We start from the raw sequence: 13,901 nt of genomic DNA, 5'->3' as shown, positions 1-13,901 counted from the left end.
ACCAATTCTTTCCGAATAAGACCAACTTTCTGGCAGGCGTACCGCGGGGGCGGAGCGAGTCATGAGCAAGCAACACACACAAAACATTATCCCACTATCTCTGGATGACTTATGATTTACTACATGTTCGTGTCATTTACATTATATGCACTTACGATTCAATTACTAACAAAACACCGACATTTGATGCAGTTTTACTTACCGCCTGTAACCCATGAGCCATCTAGATCCGCCACATTTCAACGAAATCCAGCGTTAAACAAACACACACGCACAACTCCGCTGCTACCATGGATAAACAAACTATATCCATTGTTTACATAATGCTGGGTTCATTAGAAAGCTGAACAAGCTTAAATTTATCTCAAACTACAACTCACTTCTCTGGTGACGTTGATTTCGCTCTTGGTTGGTGTGTGCTTGCGCTATTGCCCATATAAGGACTTCCACAGTACTTCATACATTAAAATTTTCTATAAAAGAAATAAAGTAAGATTGTTATGTATGAATATTTCATGTTCGAAAAAGAAACTTTCTGAAACTTGTACGAACCCTGGCAAAGTGCATTCGGCACAGAAATACTCTGTCATACGTCAAACTGCTTTTTTGACACTTGCCTTATGCCTGGCTCACACCACAAGATAATCGGGCCGAATTTACCCCGATTTTCCCCTCCCGAGAATCCGAGGGAAAATCGGGCAATGGACCTTGATCGGCTCCGAAGTTCGGCTCAGATTATCCTGTAATGTGAGACGTTTAAAAGTCTAAACTTACACCTTGCGATATGCTCTCAAGCAAATCGGGGCCGCCCCGATCTTATCAAACATGTTTGATATTTAGGATTTTAAATCCGCATAATTACGTCAGTACTTTCACAATAATCAATGAGAGACGGAGATGATTGACAGCTTTCGGGACCGCGAAACAAGCTGCAGTACGGGTAGACAGCGCAGCCGGAGAAATAGTTTGTGGAAGTTAATGTTTCATTCTACTTTCATTCCGCCACAACTGCAGCTCGTTGGGGCAGACAGGCGATTTAAAATATCGAAATGAATTCCTCGCTTGATTCACGTTGTTCACTCTTTTATAAACATTATCTAAAATATCTTAAAAACAACAGAACATGATGATGGTCAGTCACATCACGCACCTGCAGGTATTCTGTGTATAGAGGAAATTTAATAAAATAAATAGGCATACACGAAATATGTTGCACTTAAATAATTAGCATATTAACAAAACGAATTTAAATTGATATGACGATTTTCAGTTCTCCACAAACGCACAGAAACTGATTGCTGAAACACTGCACACTTGTGAATCTGATGCGCCTCATATCCAGACTTACAACGTTTCACATTAAATTACATATTTGTCCAGAACCATTGGTAATGTAAATACTGAATTTAACACTAGACATTACACTGCAAGATAGAATAGATTAGAATAAAATAGAAACTTTACTGTCATAATAAAACTATAATGAAATTTGTTTAGAAGCTCTCAAAGACCAGTAGCCTCAGAAGAATAAACAAGAAAAATAGAATTTACATAGTATATAGCTAAAAATAATATCACTGCAGAGCAGTATATATACAGTGGAATTAAATAATGCAAACAACAGTGCAAAATAGAGTTTAACCAAGCATAAGTCATTTAGCAGCAATGCTTATAAACCTACAATAATATTCCTGTTAGGAAGAAACAGGAAAACAGAGCATTGATAGAAATAGCATACATCACTTAATAGTAACTCCTAAATGTGCAAAAAAAAAAAAAAAAATGTATATATAGGCTAGCCAATTATATTTAAAATATGTTTTTAAATAGATGTTTAAATTTAAGTAAATCTTGCATAAGGATTAGACCTGAGTTGGTGCTAGATTGTGCACACATCTACAGTATGCATTCAAACACTGCCTGCATAACACATCCTTAAAACATATCATGATCATTGTCATAAACAAGAGCTGAGGAGGAGAAATCGCATAGGTTTCAAAATGAAAGCTGATACTTTGTAAATATTAAAAAAGAAATCATAATAAATGTATCATAATCTTCATTCCTTTATATAATCTTCTCCTGAGGTGACGTGAAGTGCATGCTCTGGCAAGATAATCCTAATAATATCCTTTAGTGTGTGATGCACTAGGATTTTAAATTCCTGTAGTGTGAGCATGTTTAAGATTTGAGAGAAGAATATCTGACAAGATTCTCCTTATGTGTGTGCTGCAACCAGATTTCATAATCTGCCAGGATTTAAAAAATCCTGTAGTGTGAGCCAGGCATTAGCAAAAGGAATCCAACGCCTAAACCGTGTTAATAAGTCAGAAAACCGTGTTAATAAGTCAGAATGCATGAAATAGCTTTAACGCCCCCCCATTAAGAAAAATAAATGAATATATATATATATTAAATGTACATAATAAATAAGACATGGGACCAAAATCCTACATTGTATTATCTGAATGTGTAATACATTTTCTGATTAAGTAGCTAAGTAGCTACTAAAAGGCCACTAGCCTCATCAACACCACAAATTGACTATTTGCAAACCTAGGGTTCACAGCTTATGCAAAGGATAGTGAAAGAGCCATTGTCGGCAACACCTGCTCCTGGTAAGACATGTCCTTATACACACACACACACACATGCATTATCACTTTACTGTAATTATGAGCTTTAAAACAACACACACCTCCACACTGTCACATGAAACTATGTGTATTTAGACACTGGTGGGAAATGCAGGGAAAACTCTAAATGAAGCATGATGAGATACGACACAACTATCCAATGCCAGACACAAACAGTCGGAAGCAAGTTCAACGATATCCATTTATCGTTTCAAAATATTACATTGAGAACCAGCATCACATTTTAAATATTAAAAGTTAAGCATGTGCACTGAAGACCACATTAATTTCTTAAAAGAACCAAATCACATTTAACAGTCCAATCACATATCTTACAGCTACAATGACGAACGCTTAATGTCCGGATAATCACAGAAACATTTTTACTTGAAGCTTAGCACCCTACAGGTATTACTGTAATGCTTGCCACAAAAATTAATCACATTAGAAGCAGATATTTCCTGTTTCATGGTTGATAACTTCCTGTATGCCCTCAAACAACCCGAAATCTATCAACATCTCAATTATTGCCAAGAAAGCCATAAACAGCATCACCCCAAATACACTGATCTGCAAAACTTATAGAAAGACATTTCAAAAGGGAAAATCATATAGAACATAGAGCTGTGTTAATTAAACCTTAAACCAGCACTTACTTAGGTGTGCTTGCACGATCACTGGTCTATGTGAAATCCATGAGCTCCTGCACAAAAAAGGAAAAGAAACAAACAGTCATTAAGTTGCATTTATTTCACAATATAAATATACTGCCAGGACGCATCCAGCTTCAGGGCCCCTTACGGTTTTGGCTATGATACTGTATAGTCTAGAACTGTACAGTGTAATGTACTGTAGCACAGTAAACATATCTTCCTTTTTATGGAAAATTCATGTTCTCCTTGTGCTGAAATTGGTGGAAATCCCCTCATGATGGCCAGTTGAAGAGGAGAGAAACCCCACACTTTCAGACCATACTGGTTTTGTTACTGCGTAAGGCTTTGGAAATCAGCAACGTGGAAAAGTTTGTGCATAGTTGAAAAGCTGTTTCTGTAGGAATTAAACTGTAGTGTGCATAAATAAAGACAAACGAGGAGTTCAGATAACCCTAACCCTGTAAATTAGCTTTTTTTATCATGCTCTTTAGTTATTTCACTTTAATGCAATGAAAATGTTATTAGTTAGCAATCGAAATGCCTTGTTATGCCAAATTTGTCTGTCATTCGCTACAAAACCCTCTAAAGCCCTATTCGGACGGGATTAGTTTTACAGGGGGACCTCTGAGAAAATCGTGCTTCTCAGAGGTCCTCTTTGTTTTTAATCCCGTCATTATCGGCCATGTCTGTGTTTTTCTCTGACGACCTCCGTAAGAATTCCAGAGCAATTTACCTACTGTTTTTCGCCGAACTCAGAGGTCCTCTGAGAAATCTAATCCCGTCCGGATGCAAATGTCTGTGTTTGCCCGCAATATCTTTTGAAAACACGTTTCATTTCGTGTTTTGGCCAACGTGATCTGCCGTAAGGTCTTACTAATGCCCGTATATTGTATTTCCTGAGTCCCATTCATTCAGATATGGATGTTTTTTCGCATTCGCCAAAATAAAATAATTAAATCAAAACGAGCTGAATATCAAACACTGTTAAGACTGGCAACTGTAATATCATTAACGTTATAAGAAAATCCGTTCAAAGTTGTTCAACTCCGGAATGTTAATGTTAATTAATAAAGATAATAAATTGTTATTAATCATTATTTCTTCATTTCTTTGCGTTTATTATAAGCAGACAGTAATATAAAACACGTAGGCTAACGTTACTTTAGTAGGATTTGTATATTTTATTTTGATTTGTTAAAATTAAATTAATAAATTACATGTTCTTTCATAATTTTACATTTAAAGCAAAATATTAAACATTACAAACACACATATCCAGAGAACGTGCTCTTCTGCAACGCCCAAATGCATGAAACAGACATCCCATCTCTGGAATAGCCTGCATTTTTTTAATCCCGTCCGAATCGGTACATAAAAATCACAGACGTCTTGGGGGACACGTTGAAACTCAAACGTTGTTTGGAAAACGAATCCCGTCCGAATAGTGCTTAAGTGCATGCAGTCTTTTGTGCAAAAACCACAGAAAATATATATTTCTTTGGACAGTAAACATTTGCAATCACTAAAGATACAACTAGAAACATTGCACTTAATGAAAGTCCGAATGTAAACATAAAGAAACTGAACCACACATTAGGGGGCGCTGTGATCCATGTCACTGCCACATTCGGGTTGTATTCAGGTCCAAGCACTCACAATGGACACAAGTTTGAATGTGAAACACGGTCGATTCGCGCACCGTCATCTATCCAATTCATCTTTGAACTTTGCTGAAAAGTTTTTCTGGATGACCTAAGGCCAGATTAAGCAATTTTAATAGCATTAATTTATTATCATCTAATTTTTGACCGAGGTGAGAGAGTTTAGCGACGTTTGCATCTGCGCTCCTCCTGTGTTTATTCTCCAATTATGTCTTTGAACCAAATTAAACAACAGATAAGTAAATGTAATCAAATCTCTTGTTCCTTCACACAAATGTTGTTTTATCGTTGGCTAGATAAACATGTGTGTTAAAAGCCAGCCCTGGTCCATTCACTTTTAAAACATTGTATTCATTTGGCTGGAGCTTAAGGATTTAAGCAACTTACAATACAGACATGCAATCAGTTTGCATGTTCACTGAGAATCGAGTCGGTGATGTGGGCGTTGCTAGCACAATTCTCTACCAACAGAGCATGCATATTTAAATGATATCATTGTTGTTATTTTCAACACAAATTCTCCCCCTTAATATGTAAATTGCCCTATTCACAAAAGTCAAAAAAAAAATTTTAAGAAAATGTTATGGATGAGAGGTTTTTCTAGTGATCAGCAGCAGAAGCATTTTATTAATACATTTAGCATTTTTAAAGAGAAGCGCAATGTTCACAATCCCAGTCAAGTTAATAAGATCTGCTTGATCTTTTACAATCCAGCATTCGTAAACAGCCTGATACTGCCCCGACACACAGTATTCAGCACAAATTTGTGACGTTAATTGATTTGCATAATTTCCTTAGCGAATTAAGTGCTAGAAAAACACAGACGATGAATGCAAACAAACAATGGGATCAGTGGGCGTCATTCATTCTCAGTGATTCACCCCGCAGACGTCTTTTTTCTATATTCAAACATTTCATGTCTCTAATCAGTTTAAGCAGGACAGCTTTACCCATAATAGACAGGGTTCAGCTCACCTGGCGAGAATGCAAAGAAAATGGGCGAACGCGAGAATCTCGGCACGGTTAGAGGAAGTCAGGAGCGAGGGGGGAGCGATCACATCCCTAAAGCTACTGAGATGTGAAGTTGTCAAAACACATATTTCAATGCGAACAAAGTGAGCAAGGAGTATGCATACAAAAGCGTGTGAATGGGCAGATGTCTGGAGCAGATCCCAGGCTTCAGACGCTCAGGAAACTCGGGGGAGATAAATGATGTGAGACTAAAGTTCTTTCATTGTTCCTGTTTCACTTAGAAGGAGCCTTATTATCGCCCAAAAATGTCTTTGAAACTCGAGTACTTAGTGTTGTATGTGTCATTCAGCTGTGATAGAAAGTTGAATCACTCTTCCAGGGTTCTTTCAATGAAACCACCTGATTTGATAGTGAAAAAAGGAAGACAATCTCCTTTTTGATTCACATGTTACACAGGTGGTCAACAGTGAAAGGGGAGTTTTTGTGTTATTGTTTCAGTTATTGTATCAGTGGTGACTGCTGTAAGAATACACTGCAAAAAATTACCTTCTAACAGTTTAATAACATTTTTAAATCAACTTAAATGTACTTGAATAGTGATAAGTTGCTGTAATTTATAAAATAAAGTTAAGCTCATTTAACTTTATTTTATAAGTTACAGCAACTCATCACTAGTCAAGATAATCACTCTTGGTGCATTTCAATATGTACTGTTCATTAAATTAACTATATTCGCTTTTATATACATTAAAGGGGACATATCATGAAAATCTGACTTTTCCATATTTAAGTGCTATAATTGGGTCCCCAGTGCTTCTATTAACCAAGAAAATGTGAAAAACATCAACCCAGTTACTTAGTTTTGGTCAACCATTCTATGCAAGTATGTAAAAAATAGGTAATTGAAATTTGGCTCCCCATGTGATGTCAGAAGGGGATAATACCGCCCCCTAATCTGCACTATCCAACCACAGCACTGCCATTTAATGTAGATATCAACTAATTTGCATTTTAAAGGACACACCCAAAAACTTTGCTCATACCTATAAAGTGGCAATTTTAACATGCTATAATAAATAATCTCTATGGTATTTTGCTAACTTTATATACGTACTCTGGGCACACCAAAGATTTATTTGACATCTTAAAATGGTCTTGTAAAATCTCCCCTTTAATATTAAATAGATTCACAACATGCGTATCAAGCCCAATTTAAACACAGCTTCAGTATAGTCTATGGCAGGCACCTGTGCTGTAGATTTAAACAGACAAAAAATGTATGTTCAAACTCTATATACGTCGGTTTGTTTCCCGCCTTGACGCTATGCTTAACTGGGAATCTATGAGAGTAGTAATGGCTCTATTTGCATTAGACACAGACTGTTTATTTGACATTGGGCTTTCAATCAATGTCACTGTCTTGTCTGAAAGCTGCGCTTCTTTACATTATGATTGGCTTTGCTCCTGTCCATTTAAAAACTCAGCCATGCACAGAATGCTGGGGAACATACACATAGTCAGAATCTATCGTAAAAAAATTTTTTATCATTTAGTATGAGAAGGAGCAGACAAAATCATAAAAATACACACTAGTACACATTTTGCTATTAATAAGTTGTTCCTGTACTTCCCCACTTTTGAAATGCATCAGTCGCCACTATACTAAATCAAGTGCTGTGTTAAAGGTCACGTTCTTCCTGATCCCATTTTTTAAACCCTAGTTAGTGTGTAATGTTGCTAATAGCATAAATAATACCTGTAAAATGATATAGCTCAAAGTTCACTGCCAGGTGATATATTTTCTTTAAAGGAATAGTCCATTTTCTTAAAAGAAAAATCCAGATAATTTACTCACCACCATGTCATCCAAAATGTTGATGTCTTTCTTTGTTCAGTCGAGAAGAAATTATGTTTTTTGAGGAAAACATTGCAGGATTTTTCTCATTTTAATGGACTTTAATAGACACCAACAATTAATACTTAACTCAACACTTTGTTTTTTTCAACAGAGTTTCAAAGGTCTATAAACGATCCCAAACGAGGCATAAGGGTCTTATCTAGCGAAACGATTGTCATTTTTGACAATAAAAATAACAAATTTACACTTTTAAAGCACAACTTCTCGTCTAGATCCTGTCGTGGCACGTCAGCGTGACCCCACGCAATACGTCATGACGTCAAGAGGTCACAGAGGACGAACGCGAAACTACGCCCCAGTGTTTACAAGTGTGTTAAAAGAGGACCGTTCCTACGTTGTTGTATGTAAACTGATACTAATTAATGTCTTTGTGTCAGTTTATTGTTTACAATGGTCCGCAAATGTGCGTTTTATATATGTAACACGTGACCTCCCTACGTCACTATGCATTTACGTTAGGTCGCGCTGGACCGGACCTACACAAAAAGTTGTGGTTTAAAAGAGCATATTTTTTATTTTTCTTGTCAAAAATGAAAATCATTTTGCTAGATAAGCAAATGCCTTATGCCTCGTTTGGGATCGTTTAGAGTCCTTTGAAACTCCGTTGAAAAAAACTGTTAAGTGTTGAGTTAAGTATTAATTGTTGGTCTCTATTAAAGTCCATTAAAATGAGAAAAATCCTGCAATGTTTTCCTCAAAAAACATAATTTCTTCTCGACTGAACAAAGAAAGACATCAACATTTTGGATGACATGGTGGCGAGTAAATTATCTGGAATTTTCTTTTAAGAAAATTGAATATTCCTTTAACAGAATTTCCCTTTCAAAGCCTTCAGTGAACAGATGGTTTGGACTACATCCCTCTACTTCCTGCTTTAATGATGTCACTGTAACAGTTTTTTGACTAAACTCCGCCCACAGGAATATTTCAGTTGCCAGCTAAGCTAACGGCAAGCTAAGCTGCTATCAAATCACAACACACTAAACAAACTACACAATCAGAACTCAATATACGTATTTCTGAAGAAGGGACTACATAGAACAAGAAAGACATCAGGCAGTTTTAAGGGCAGTGAAAATAGCGCCATAAAGATAAGTAAATTCTTTTACACGTGAAACATGAACACATGATATTTTGCGCACTTTAAACACAATCAAATCATCAAAACACAGAAAAAAACAGGACCTTTATAGGCTCAAAACACTGTTGTCCCTGTCAAATGCTGTCACTGTCAACCAACAACCAGTGCTGTACTGAAGCTTATGATATAATGCACATTGTGGTTTTGCTGCTCATGATCGCAACACCGTAGGTGTGGCATTAACTTGTGTTTCTGTGTGCTGACTTGGCAATAAAATAGCTGTGCATTCCCATTGCAGCAGATTGCATGACTTGCAGGGGTTCCCACAATCGGTCCATCGCAAGAAACCTCATAGATATCTGAAAGTGATGAGCTACTTAGTCAGTGTTGCCATATAGATGCTTACACTAGTGATAGTGTGGTTACTTATTCATTGTTCCTCCACTGTGGGTGTGATGTGTGTACGTGCCCATTTGCGCCTGACTGCTGATTCCTGTTGCATCGACTGTCTTACGGTTTTCTGAAATAACTTGACTTGCACTTGTGAAGAGACGCGGAGGCTGACATCCTTAAAGTTTGTGTAAAGTCATTTCAGAAAATAGCTTTTTTTAAACAAGTTATAAATGTTAGAATTGTACTAAAATTGTGGAGTTACACCGTTAAACACAGTTTTTCCACATTTCTGTGTTCATAATTATTCGGGCGGGGCTAAAACGGTGACTTGATGACACGTTAGAGCAAGGGTGCCCAATCCTGCTCCTGGAAGGCCGGTGTCTCTGCAGATTTTTGCTCCAACCCTAATCAAACACACCTGATCCAGCTAATCAAGGTCTTACTAGGCAGACTAGAAACATTCAGGCAGGTGTGTTGAGGGAAGTTTTAGCTAAACTGTGCAGGACACCGGCCCTCCAGGATCGAGTTTGGACACCCCTGCACTATAGCCACAGAGCATGGCCCCGCCCCTAAAATATCGCAAGCGTCCATTCATATTGTAGCTGTACTTGAAGGTTGACAGAGATGGCAGCTTTCTTGCGAGTGGGAGTGGTTTCAGCTCTGACAGTGTACACGCCCCCAGTGTTTGTGAGCAGAGAATCCTGTCTGTTTTTTCAAGATTTTGATAACTAATTTTATTTATTTGGGGGTTTCTAATCGTCAAATTTGGCTGGGTGGTTAATATCACATTTTTCTGTAGTGTCACAAATTGAGAACCCCTTTAATATCAGACTTTACACAGACTTAACAACTAATGTATTAATGATTAACTGATTTTTATTTGCTAGTCTTTATGGCAAACTAAAAAAAAATTTTTTATGTATAAAACGGATGACAGGGGAGGTTGACACTGTAATAGTTCCTCTCATTGGATAGTAAACTGACCAATCAGAATAGACATCTAAATGACAAATGATACAACATTGTTAAATTCTGTTGTCAAGCAAGACAATAGCTACGTTTACACGGACACCTCCATCGGAATGAAATCATCCTGATTGATAAATCCTATAATAGCGTTAACACTTAAAGTAAAACACCACCATGATATCTTACCATTTTATTACCTCAACTTAGATGAATTAATACATACCTATCTTTATTCAGTGCATGCACTTAATCTTTGTACAGCGCTTCTTGAATGTGTTAGCATGTAGCCTAGCCCCATTCATTCCTATGGCTCCAAACAGGGATGAATTTAAAAGCCACCAAACACTTCCATGTCTCCCTATTTTAGGACTGTTACATGTAGTTACACGAGTAAGTATGGTGGCACAAAATAAAACTTTTGTTTGGAGCCATAGGAATGAATGGGGCTAGGCTAAATGCTAACACATTCAAGAAGTGCTGTACAAAGATTAAGTGCATGCACTGAATAAAGATAGGTATGTATTAATTCATCTAAGTTGAGGTAAGAACATAGTAAAATATTGAAAAACAGTGGTGTTTTCTTTAATGATGTGATCAGATTGATGCACGTTTTTATATGGCACAAGCTTTAAATCAGATTTGATCATTTGACATGCGCACATTGCTCAAATATATAGTTTTGCGCTGTTTCAAGATATGCATACAAGCCATCCTCCTAAAATCGCTGTGCGTCTATTTCAGGTCATAATTAATAAACAACGAGCCCACAGAGCTTTGTGCCGCAGCAAAAACACCCATTCACGCGTCCCAAGCATGTATGACTTCACGCGGTGCTGCAGAGAAAATCTGCGATTCTACAGTCCGCACTTTTTCCTTTGTACTGTATAACTCCAGCGGTGCTGCGAAGAGCCGTGTGAAGTCAAACACACAAGTTTATGGATCAGAGTATAAATCGGGGACTGGCCAAACAACGCTGTCTTGTATCACTTCACAGAAGATTGGAAGGAGATTAGGAAAATTTCAGAATGACAAGACGGTCATTTCATGTGACTTCTTTCAACAACACACTCTTGCGTTCTTTGCGTCATACGTCATTACTAGCCTGGGTTTCCCCATGCTGCCTTGCACGCAAATGTATTCACGCTGCAAGTGTAGCATGGAAACTATGGACCAATTTTGCCCCTGAAATAGGGAACCAATAACAGAACGGAAAGGGGGCAGCAAGACGATGATGACATCTATGCGACACACCGAAGCAGTTTAGTTTATACAACACGGCAGCAGACATAGTGTTCTAAGTAGTTTTAAACGCAAGTTTATTTAAAAAAAAAATAGCAACTTTGGCGTTAAATAAAGGTTAAATAAAAAATAAAACAAAAAAACTTTGGCGTTAAACAATTTCATATCCAAGAAGGATGTTTGGATGTGTCAATACATGATAACCACTGATTTTTATAGGACCAACCTGCTAGGCATCGTCTTTGACGAAGTACAATTAACTTATAAATGGTAAGTTGTATTTATTAATATCATATTGTCATTATGCCTGTACTGTGGTTGTCACAGTGCCACTAAGTTGTGTTGCTTTTCAATATCAATATACAGCTACCGGTTTAGTTACATAGCTCTTAGCTGTGTGCACAAGTACCGCTAAAATTTTTGTTTCTCTACATACCTCATCTGGTATAATTTAAACGATTGGCTATGAGCTACGTACAGACGCATTTGATAGACATTCGTAGCGCCCAATAAACGGCTCTGGACATTCATAAACCACGCCTCAAGTACGAGAAAATGAGCTTGTGGTTCCCAGACCACGTCTCATTCTCTATGAGACTGGTCTGGTGTTAGCCAGGCTAAGTCATCACGCCATTTCTAAGTCATTGTATATGCTCCACACTCCAGTCCAGTGGGTGGCAGAAATGCAAGTGGGTTTGCTAACCGTTATTAAAAAAATAAAAGGAATCTGATCAAGTGTTTACATGACCTTTTGAGCGGATTACAAAATGTAAAAACCACCCCTCATAAACGGATTAGATTTAAAATCGGTTTGACTCTTTATTTCGATTAAGGGTTTTTACATGGAATTTTTTTTTCTGATTGAACATTTAAACCAATTGAAATTGTCCATGTAAATACAGCTAGTGTCCCCGTAAAGTATTCAATCTTCCTTGGTCCCTAAAAGCAATTCCATTAAGAATACTTAACTTGGCGCTGATAAGAAATCTTAGTAAATTTTATAGTTTTTAGTCACAATCATGAAAATATATTATAAGCTAAAAATTATAAAATGCATACCTTTTATGTTTTTAGTGAGCCTTTATTAACAAGATGGATAACATCTTGCATAGTGCTTACTTGTGCTATTCCAATATATCCTTTATGCACATACTACATTTTGATCAGGCATTACAAATGGTCATCTCTTAAAATGTAAGGATCTAGTCTAAAGGGGCTAAATAATAAAAAATACAGTTATCAAAAAATTTCAAGTGAATAAGCTTTTTGCATACATTAGTGTCATCAAATCAAATTCAAATGTATTCAAACTACACATTAAACTGAATTTTGAAACAAATGAAAGACAAAATGGAAAGATCATGTATATATTATGCAGTAATAAAGGAGTGAAAGTTGCACTGTCTCTACACATACAACTTAATGGTAGCTGTTATGTTTATATTGGGTTGGTGGTCGGAAAACTGTGCAGTGTAGGAAAAGTGAAGACAAAAGTCATTGCTCTTTTATCATTTTCTATTGTGAATCTGTCATTCTTAATACTCTTTTTCTTTCCTTTGAACAAGTGATAAAGAGCTTTTACATAATCATCGGAATGTTGCTCTTTGTTAATCGCGGGTGTGGTTACAGCCGTTCAAAAGTGTCATCCAGGTGGGTGTCAAAAGCAAGTGTTAGCATCAAGTCCAAACGCACCTCTACAGCACCCCTGATTTTCCTTTTTAACAAACCGCTTTGATATACCCGTAGACAAAAAAAGCTGAGTAAACAAGTGTCCAACACTGGAAGGACGGACTGTGTCTTTGGTCTGTTCCCGCTCTGTCCGTGGGAGGGTTTACCTTCCCATTTAGTTTCAGTCCACAGAGTACATGGAGGATTAAGCGAGAATCGCTTCCTCTTAAAGTCTTTGTCTGTTTCTGTTTGTATCCTGTGAGGACCTCAGAGCCATGTTTGTTCACAGCTGACAGTGTCACGCAGATGTTTCTTTGGTACTGATGCATGCTGGGATAGCATTGATAGAACTGTTTTACCTTGTCATGAAGATAAAACGAGAGGGCGACAGAACAAGGAAAACCAAAAGAGAAACACCGGTTCAATAAGTCATGAAAAGACATTCCTCTGTAGTTTTGTGAGGTTTCTTAAGAACTTGAAATTAATTATGCACTTGGCTATTATGTTGATGGGGAAGCGATGACAATACTAGGTCAATTAGTGCTCAGGCAAGATAAAACATGACCAAAGAAAAACTTACTAATATCAGATAAGCAAGAGTGTTGATTCAGTATGTCATTTAAGCAGACATTTACATTTTGTCATTTAGCAGACGCTTTATTCCAAAGTGACTTACAAATTAGGTAACAATAGAAGCAATTATAGCAACAC

General features: G+C 37.0%; 1 protein-coding gene across 1 annotated transcript in view; it reads right to left on the bottom strand.

Moving 5' to 3' along the window:
* Positions 1-13,901, bottom strand: part of ccnd2a (cyclin D2, a) — a 169,339-nt gene that overhangs the window by 55,517 nt on the left and 99,921 nt on the right. Inside the window, exon 2 of the mRNA XM_065275614.2 lies at positions 3,293-3,339. The gene's annotated coding sequence lies outside the window, so the exon portion shown is untranslated. The remainder of the gene's footprint in view (positions 1-3,292; positions 3,340-13,901) is intronic.

This window comes from Paramisgurnus dabryanus, chromosome 23 (genome assembly GCF_030506205.2).
Source record: "Paramisgurnus dabryanus chromosome 23, PD_genome_1.1, whole genome shotgun sequence".
Classification (NCBI taxonomy): Eukaryota; Metazoa; Chordata; class Actinopteri; order Cypriniformes; family Cobitidae; genus Paramisgurnus; species Paramisgurnus dabryanus.
Note: the sequence above shows the minus strand (reverse complement) of the source record. Positions and strands in the feature narration are given on the sequence as shown.